Raw genomic sequence first — 10,292 nt, forward strand, 5'->3', positions numbered from 1 at the left:
GCACAGGTGCGAAAGCACACAGATGAGGGTGTTCATGAGGCGCATGACACTATGGGGTTCCGCTGACCTCCGGACGTCGCTACAGATTAGCTTGACCAGAGGGTCCAGGGGGTGTGCGAGCGCCCTGGGGACTCACACTCGCACGTGTGAGTCGTGTGTAGGGAAGTACTACACATCCAATTTGTCCGAGACTGGAGGCCACCCCTAAGATGATTAGAGATAGGTCCCTATTCATGATTGCATGTGTTTGCATTAGCATGGCCCCTATAGTGGGGTCACTTACTGAGTATTTCTTCGAAATACTCAGGCCGTGTGCCATATTGTTTTTCAGGTAAAGGCAAGGCTCCCATGTACGGTTGACGGTGGCATCGTGATCAGAGACTGTGGCGCGTGCATAGGATAGTTGCATATTTAAAATTCCTAGTCTTGGTTAGGATAGGGCGTTTGCATTTCATTCATTTATATTAATTAATTTGTAATCGTTTTATTTTGTCTTTTGAACTCCAGCATGATGTTTGAAACACGTAAGTCCGGCAGTGTTTTCCAATGTTTTAACGTATTCTGAAGTTTTAAATTTTTCCGCTAGTAAAGATGAGCATGCTTAGGTTTTTATTCTGCATTAGAGATGAGCATGAGACGTTAGTGGCGACTCTAGATATGTGGAAATTTAGGGTCGTTACAGTATCTTACTCCTATCGTTACATTTCGTTTTGTGCATCATTCTCGCATCCTATCTCAAACATATTATTGAATACATCGTACCATGATTATTATCATACAATTCACATATCATAACATATACCTAACATATCATAAGCATATTGATTCATAAATAATTCACACATATCAGTATATATGACACGTGCAGAACCACGGGCACGTGTCAATATCAAATAGAACTATGCTGATAGTAAGGTCACTTATCTGGTTAACTTAAGTTATTGTCACGAATATATCCTTGATGAAAGTTCGATTATGTCCTTTGAAATCCAAGTCAACCTAGGTGAGCCCATGACATCAAATTCAAATTTGAATTTTATAAAATTATTTCTCTAATTTAGGTGAGTGTATTGTTAAAAGTCTTGAAATTTTATATCTATAATTATGTTTTTATTAAAAAATTTATTTGCTATGGTTATTATTTTATAAAAATGTTATAGAGTTATGCCAAGTGGGAATTAGTGCTATTTACATTTCTCCTTATATTTAGTTTAAGTTTTTAATTCCGTAATTTTATTTTTTTTTCCTTTATCTGCTTATCTTTTAATTTTATTCACATGTATTCTAAATTTCTAAACTTTTAGATTCTCATTCCAAATCTTTACTGGTTTCCTTCTCTTTTCATTTGGTTAACACTTAATTTTATTCACAAATTTTTTTGCCATTTTATGAATTCATATAAATGATTGACATTTAGTTTCCAACTCAAAGTTAAATATTTGTGAAAGTTATTCTAACTTTTTTTTAGTGGGCATTTGAAGAGTTTGAAAGTTTGTTTTGTGTAGAGATTATAAATACGCACAAATGAGTATATAAAAGGCATTTTTTTTTTATGAATGAAATTAAGCTAAGCTTAGACTTTTACCTTTAGAAATTTGAGCTTCATCTTTGCTATTTCTGAGTTCAATGCAATTTTTGTGGCAGATTGCATCTAAGCCATTCAATAAGTCTTGATGAAGTTCGATTGTGGAATGAATTAATTTTGTATAAAATGTTAATTTCTTTGATGAAAATGTTCTTGCTTTGAAAAGTTTGGATCATTGAGCTCAGGATTAGAATTGTTTTATCAATCACTTTCCTAATTTTCTAAGAGAGTGAGGGTAGTTCTTGAAATCCAAATTTTGTATAAGTGTTAATTTCTTTGATCGAAAGATTCTTGCTTTTTGGATCATTGAACTCATTGAACTCAAGCTTAGAATTGTTTTATCAATCACTTTTCTAGTTTTCTAGGAGGAGTGAGGGTAGTTCTTGAATTTGCCAAAAAAAATTTAGGCTAATTTCTCAAATTCCATATCTTTTGTGCCATTTTTAGAATCCAAGGCTATTTTTCCAACTTCAAGCTGTAGGGCTACATTTTCTAAATTCCTTTTTTTTTTTTTTTTTTTTTAAATATATATCCATTTCTTTCCCTATTTTCAATTTTCTCTTCTACAATGCCTAAATTCTCAACCAAATTAAAAATAAAAAGACATTACTTTAATCCATTAAAAATTGAATTACATAGAAATTTAGATATTTCAGAATGTATAGTAGGATAGAGTCACATAAACTTGATGATTGAGGTTAAACTAGAGGAATCTTAAGATGTTATGTTGAAAAATCTAGGGTCGAGACTTTAGATTATTTTTGGCAGAAATTTGTGAACATATATGTTGAGTATATGAGTGAAGTAGTGTGTAATTGTAAGGAGCTATAAAAAAACAAGAACATTGTAAGTAAAGAGCTATAAAAAAGTAGAAAAAAAGGGATCCCAACCCATTCCTGTTCATCTTTATTAATAATAATTTGAATATATCTTTTGATAAAATTAGGAGAGGCGCCTTCAAAAAGACAAAAAATAATGGAGATTGGGAAAAAAATGGTGTCGTTCCATCGTTCATTTCCCTTTGTTAGACCAACACGAGTCTCCACAATGGTATGATATTGTCCACCTTGAGCATAAGCTCTCGTAGCTTTGCTTTGGGCTTCCCCAAAAGGCCTAAATTAGCTGATGTGGGACTTCCATCATCCAACACCTCCCCTCGAACAAAGTGCGCCTCCCCTTAATCGAGGCTTGACTCCTTTTCTTTAGGAGTTCTTTGTTCGATATTTGAGGATTTGAGGATTTACCAATCTATTGGCACGACTAAGTTTAGGGCATGGCTCTGATACCATGTTAGACGAACACGAGTCTCCACAATGGTATGATATTGTCCACTTTGAGCATAAGCTCTCGTGGCTTTGCTTTGGGCTTCCCCAAAAGGCCTCATACCAATGGAGTTAGTATTCCTCACTTATAAACCTATCATCATTCCCTAAATTAGCCGATGTTGGAGCATCTTCATGGTTTGAGCACCTTCGATGAGCATCCGCTATCCGAACTTCTCTTTTTGAGCATCTCTACGATTTGAGCAACTCCACTCACGATCCATCTATTACTCAAGATTAATGTAATTTGTATTCCATTCAATTTTTTTTTTTTTCAAACTTGTTAGTGTACTTTGTATTCCATTCAATTTTGTTTGATCTTATTCCATATCTAGTGCAACCATCTCCCTTCATGTTAAATACAATTTAAACATGAAAGTGGTGATAATAATATTTTCTATTTCGTGTAGTTAATGGATAAGCATTCTTGGAAGGAAATCATTGATTTAATAGAATTTATCTCTTTTTTAAAAGGTTGAAATCATTGATTTAATAGAATTTATCTCTTTTTTAAAAGATTGAGTTAAGAACTCTTTAAAAAACTTTTTAATTTCTTATTTTCAATAATCCAGGAATGATGGTTATTTTTAGTTATTTTTTTATTTGATTTATGTACTCCAAAAATTGTTGTTGAGAAGATCAAGTGTGTTAGGATGATGGTAAGACAATGAGATGTATGTAGGTTCTACTCGTCATAAAATTATGCTTTTTTTCTTCTATTTTGATCTTATGTTTGCTTAGATTTGATGAGTTATTTCTATCTAGAAGATTTGGATGGATGACTAGATTTTGTATTTACTAATGGGATTCTATAATTGTGTGTTACATGGTAATAGCTCCGAGTCTCTGTTTTAGTCGGTGACAGATTGTTCCAAAGTTTGGTTAGCTTGCATATGAGTATGGTTTAGAATCTTTACTACTTACCATATCAACCGGCCCTTCTTTTCTGTATTCTCCTATTTCCAAGATTTTCATTTGTCCTAATACTTAATTATTTACATGAGAAAGTTTATTAAATCTAAATGATTGTGTGTGGCTCCTTTAAGTGGGAAGAAGATTGTGATATATTCATAGTCGAAATATTTTTATAACTTCATAAAAGATTATTTTCACTTGCATATACTCATTACATAAAAAAAAAATCGATTTGGTTAACTAATTTGAAATATCTTGTATGGTCGTGAAGTATATGTGAAACTCATTTTCATGTATCAATCGAGAGAAAAATAACTTATTAACTATATGGATAATAATGTTTTAAAAATTACATGACACATGAATAAATTATTGTCAGTAATTAACTAAAACTCAATAATATTGAAATATTTTAATAATACCATGTAATTTTAAATCTTAAATAAATAAAAAAACAAATATCCATCTAAAAAATGTTAAATAATTTTCTTAAAAAGCTTGAATATGGGTACATATATGATACTCCCAGGCTTTTAGGTAAACACATAATTAATGGTATAATAATACCTTATTCTTACAAATATAAGTTTTTGTTAACCGATTTTGGGTATCTCAACTGCAACTTTTTTTTATGTTCACAAAGATTTGAACTCGACTACCGGCTAATATAATGTCAACTATTTTCACTTTAGGATTTCCTTTTTGTATAATTACCCTCGCAATTTCAGCTTCAATTCCAACCCATTCTGGCCACGATGATTTTCCTAATTAATCACGATAGTAATTCAAATATTAGAACAAACCTTTTATAAATACTTAGACTATAATAATTAATTTTAGAACTCAATGAACTAAATGAAACAATTTTTAAGGACAAACATCTTGTTTGACTTAAAAATATTGCGATCAGAACCAAATATAATGGCCTAAAAAAATAATAATAATGGAAATAAATAAACAAATAAAAATAATTATAAAAAATATATATACACGTCAAAAAAAAAATAATTCATAAATAAATAACTAAAAAATGATTACTTAAAAATAAAAATAAAAAATAAAATAAAATAAAATTTACCCACCTCTCTCCACTAACCTCTCGTCCCTCCCCCACAATTATCTCTCCTCAACTCATCCTTATGTCAGAAACTAACCGTTACTCCAAAAAAACAGAAAAATGTCAGATTTGAGAGAAAAGTAAAATGACTTTCAACATATAAAAAAAAAAACAGTCGTCGGTAGGACCAAAAACTCCGGAACGCCGGAGTTTTCGTTCGCACACGACCCACAAAGGGCGTCCGACGTCGGGGTCACCACGAAAACCAAACCCAACCTTCAGCCACCTCCAAGACACTTGCAGAGAAGAAAAATAGTGAGAAAACAAAAAAGACAGTGAGAAAATCCGACGAAGCCCCGACAAAGCCAAACCCTATGAAATCGACATTGCAACCTCCGTTTTACGCAACGAAAGTAATCCCAGAGACTTTTACACACACCAGGGGTAGATTTAGACGACTCCTACACGTTGAACACCGTCGGGCAAGGGAGATAGAACGTCAGATTTCTGAACCCTTAGATCCGGGAGTGTTAGGCCTTGACGAACCAAACAAATACAAAAAATGAAATTAGGGGGAGAAGGAGACTCGGAAACAGAGGACAAAGAAGGGAAAAAGGACGTCGGAACAACGTTACCGAGGAGAGAGAGAGGTCGCCAAAAAATTTTGTGTAACTGGGCGAAGAAGACGAAATCCGACTCGAGGACCGGACTCCTGCGACCTGAACCAAGTCCAACCCACTCCAGGCCAAACCTCAGCCGATGACACCCCCCGTGGCCCAATCGCCTCAGCCCAAACCAGAAAGCCCAGTTATGGCCTAACCCATCAGCCTGCAGACCTTTCATTTCAGTCCAGGCCCGATCCATCACTCGTGGTCAACCCAGACCTGCGACTGCAACCGAAAACTCGCGCGCTCGACTCAATAACCCGCGCCTCGACCCGAGACTGCTGCACATGCGTCGCCCTCTAGTTGTGCCACGTGGCACGTCTGCAGCGCGACACCCCTCGGCTCCGGTGGCTTAATCGGCTCGGCGGCGGCTTCTTGGCTCCGACGGCTTATTCGGCTTGAAAAACCTGTTTCCGACCCGTTTATCACCGTTTCGACCCTCCCGAACTTAGTTTCGACCCCGTTTAAGGTAAAATACATAATTTTAAGGTCGTATTTCACAAATTCAAGTTCGAATTTAATTATGTTTGTGAAATACTAAAGAAGGTGTCGAATGATCGAATAGGAGCCAACCACCAACGGAAGCGTAGGATGTATACGAGGAGCTAGGAGCTTACGTTTATATTTTAGGGAGTACTTCGGCTAAGGCCTACCAAGTAAGGGGCTCACCCGTCGTAGGTTACGCGTTGTTTGTTGTATGTTGGCATGTGCCCGTGGATTCGCACGTGTCATTAAATTGCATGCTAGACTGTTGTGCTTAAGTATGTAATTTTGTGAACGTGAATGTATGCTGTTCAGTATGATGTGATATGTAGTGCTTATGACGTTTATGATGTTCTTAAATGATTATGACATGATTATATGAAATATTTGAATGTAAATAGCATGAAATGTATGACATGAAATACGGTAAAGTGCTTGAAATATAACCCCGTTAGGAATATATATGATACGTAGACTGAAAATGAAAAATGACATGTTAAGCATGAAAGATGATAGTGGGGTTATATTCATTAATGATAAAAGTAGAAATATTTGGGACCTCATGCATTATGTGTGCTCATGCATTTGGGGGATACCCCTATTCCATCACGAGGGTATGGACGCGTACATCTAATGGCAGGACAATGATCGTTATGTTTTGCATAGCGCTGCCGTGACGGTTACTATTTCTAACGGGTGTCCAGCCTAAGAAGCTCCCAGAGTATGCTCACCCGACAAGGAAAGTTGCCCAGCGGTGTGCGAACTGGCTGGTGAGCCCATACTCGCACTTATGGGCTGTGTGTAGAGTATATGGTACACGTCCAAATTTACCCATTAGAACAGCATCGTAGGAAGACAGATTGAAAGATAGGTCCCATCATCTCATTGCATGTGATTGTTGCATAACCCCGATAGGGGGTCACTTACCGAGTATTCTAGAAATACTCAAGCCTCGTGCTACTATAATTTTCAGATAAAGGCAAGGCACCCATGTGAGATCGACGGCGGCATCGCACACCCCGAGACCGTTACACATGCTTAGGATAGTTGTTTTCCATTTCATAGTATAGGTTAGTATAGGTTGAATTTTGTTTGCATTCAAAGTATAGGTTAGTTTAGGTTGAATTCCCGTTTGCATGGTTAGAATAGGTTGAATTGTAATCTCATAATAAACCATAGGGTACTATAAGACAGTGGTTTCAGTGTTGTTCTTTTTCCTTTCTTTCCCTTGTATTCATTTTTCACGAGGTAATAAAAGGCCAGCGTAAGTCGCATTTATGATAAGAGCCCATTTCATGTAAATTCCGCATTTCAAGGTAAGTGAATTTTACTGTAACGACCCTAAATTTTCACATACTCAGAGTCGCTACTAACGTCTCATGCTCATCTATAATGCGGAAATATAACTCTTACATGAACATAATTTATAACGTAAACTTCAAAAACACTTTTAAAACAACTTCTTCTCTGGAAAACACAGTCATGGTCTTACGTGTTTAAATATGAATTACTGAAATTTAGAGAAAACAAAAACAAATACAAAATAATTTAAAACAATGAAATGCAAAACAACCTATTCTAACTTAAGACTAGAAATTTAAATATGAATCTACCCTATGCACGTGCCATTTTTGGAGGTATAATCTTGGGGGGTTCCCTGAAAGTCTTCAATTTTCGCTACACTGGACACAGAATTCCATTTTAGACTATAGCTCCCGGAGAGGTCCTGGTTAAACGAAACCGAGGACATACAGCAAGAGAACGGCATAGAATAGAGCTCTATCCTGGGATGGGATTTCCCTGCCACTACCCAGCATCAAATGAATTAGATGTATCCCTCTAGCATACTGCTGATTAGTATGAAAAGGTGTTGAGTACTTTTAGCCGCTGCCCTGCATCAAATGTACTTTAGTATCCCTCTTGTCTAGTAACTAGAGACCGACATTGGTTATACCCAGGGGTTGGGGATCACTTGATACTCTATGTTGTATAACCTTTGTTCCCCTAAAGAAGGTGAGGAAGTTGGGAGTACTTTATACTCTATGTTGTATAACCTTTGACTCTAAAGGTGGACAAAAAGAGGGGTGTACCTTTTTTCTTTTGGATCTGCTACTCAACCTGTGTTCTGTTACAACTTTGCCTAGCGCTTCCATTCCAAAGCTTATACCTGTAGAATTTGAAACCAATTGCCATCCAGCATCCCTCTCTCTTTTCTGATTCATATGCATCTCAAAACCGACCAAGCAAGGGTTAACGTTGTGTAGTCGGGAATGGAATAGAGTGGTAACGGCTAATAGCTGCCTATTCACTCAACCTTCTTTAAAGGGCTTCCCTTTTTTCATTTCCTTGTTTTGTCTGTTAGGTTCCCCATATTACGAGCTGCTATCAAAAATCCTAAAGTGTAAAGCCTTCTCCTTCATCTCCACAATCTTCCCATGATCCAATTTCATCAGCCCAAGTCACTGAGAATTTGCCTTCGCGGGTCACTCGTTCCCAGAGACAAGCCCCGGCTCAAATGCCTTTGCCACCAAAATCTACCCCAGCAAGGAAGTGATCCTGCATCCTTCAAGAATTCCAGGCTAGGAGCCTTGATCACAAATTCTCCCCAAAGAAAGGAGTCGGAGTCCGGCCCTGTCAGAAGAGGACTCAGTCTCCTAACCGAGGTCTACGTCAGAATCGTCTGAAGCTAGCTCATTCCCTGAACACCGTGGGCTAGGAGAGTAGGTAGGAGTATTCCCCGCAATGACTNATTTATTGTTAGTTTCATTTATTACTATTTCTATATCCTTGTAATTTATTTGATTATAAATAAGATAACTTTCACACCTAAATGGTGCGGTGGATTAATCAAACATTCACATGGTATCAGAGCCATTTTGGTTTAGCAACCCGGATCCTTTCTTTTCAATGGCTTTTGAAATCTTCTACTGTTCTTCTCCACCACCACTGCTGGCTTTGACGCTGCAGGGGAGTCGTCATGGCTGCCACATGCAGAGCCGATTGATTACTCTTCGGCTCCGCTCTTTTGACCTCCAAATCACCCTTCGCCATACTTTGTATATACAACCTCATCTTTTCCAAACTTAGCCTCCTTCATTTTCTTCCCAATTTTCCCTTCATCCTTCACAAAAACCCTAATCTTAGGATCTTCATCAGCGTTCTCTTAAAAAATATACAGAATCTCGATAAGCTCATCGACCTTCTGTAGAGATTTAGCTTTGGAATCTGGGCGCCGCACTGGCCTCTTCGCCAACCAAGTTGCCGCCGCCCTTCTTGCCAAAATTGGCTCCTTCGCCCAATGTGGCAACTCTTCCGGCTTCAACATTGTTTTATCCCTTGCTCTAGGTTTCCCCTTCTACTTCTTGGGGTTAGACATATTCTCACCAGAGCCAAGGCATCATCGTCGCTAAGCGACAATCCCTCTTCATGGGTTAAGACATATTCTTGCCGAAGCCAAGGCAGCATCGCCGCTGAGCGACGATCCCTCTGCAATTTTCGATGGCCAAGAAAGTGTTTCTTTACGCCTCCTCTGAACCAGGTTGTTGACATCTTCACGAAAAGTGTTTTTCAACCACCTTAAATTTTTCAGATCCAAGTTTTACGTTTGTTCAAATCCAACGCTCAGCTTGCAGTGGGGTGTTAAGGATATTTAGTAATAAATTATAGTTTACCATATATATTATATTTGATATTTTATTATAAGGCAAATATTAGATATTGGCCTTATTACATAGGTATCTTTCCCTTTATTGTTATTTCCATTTATTACTATTTCCATATCCTTGTAACTTATTTGATTATAAATAAGATAACTTTCACACCTAAATGGTGTGGTGGATTAATCAAACATTCACAAAGTACGACATTCATCAAAATATATATATACCGAGCACATCATCAAGTATCGCAACTCACACATCATCATAACTCATACATCATCATAACTCATATACCGCATCATACGACATAGTTCATACATCATCGTAACTCATACAATTTTTAGCCTATCCTATAGTAAGACCACTTACCTGGTTAGCTTATACGGGTGTCACCAATTTATCTTTAATGAAAGTTCGATTTTTCCCTTTGTATCCAAGCCAACCTATATAGATCCATTGCATCAATTTCATTACAATTGTTCATGTACTAAACTTCATGCGAGCATTAAAGACTTTACATGGATAAAGTCTTGGAACGTTATAATATACATCTAAATATATATACATATTATATATATATATATATATATATATATATATATATAT

This window comes from Cucurbita pepo, unplaced genomic scaffold (genome assembly GCF_002806865.2).
Source record: "Cucurbita pepo subsp. pepo cultivar mu-cu-16 unplaced genomic scaffold, ASM280686v2 Cp4.1_scaffold000273, whole genome shotgun sequence".
Lineage (NCBI taxonomy): Eukaryota > Viridiplantae > Streptophyta > Magnoliopsida > Cucurbitales > Cucurbitaceae > Cucurbita > Cucurbita pepo.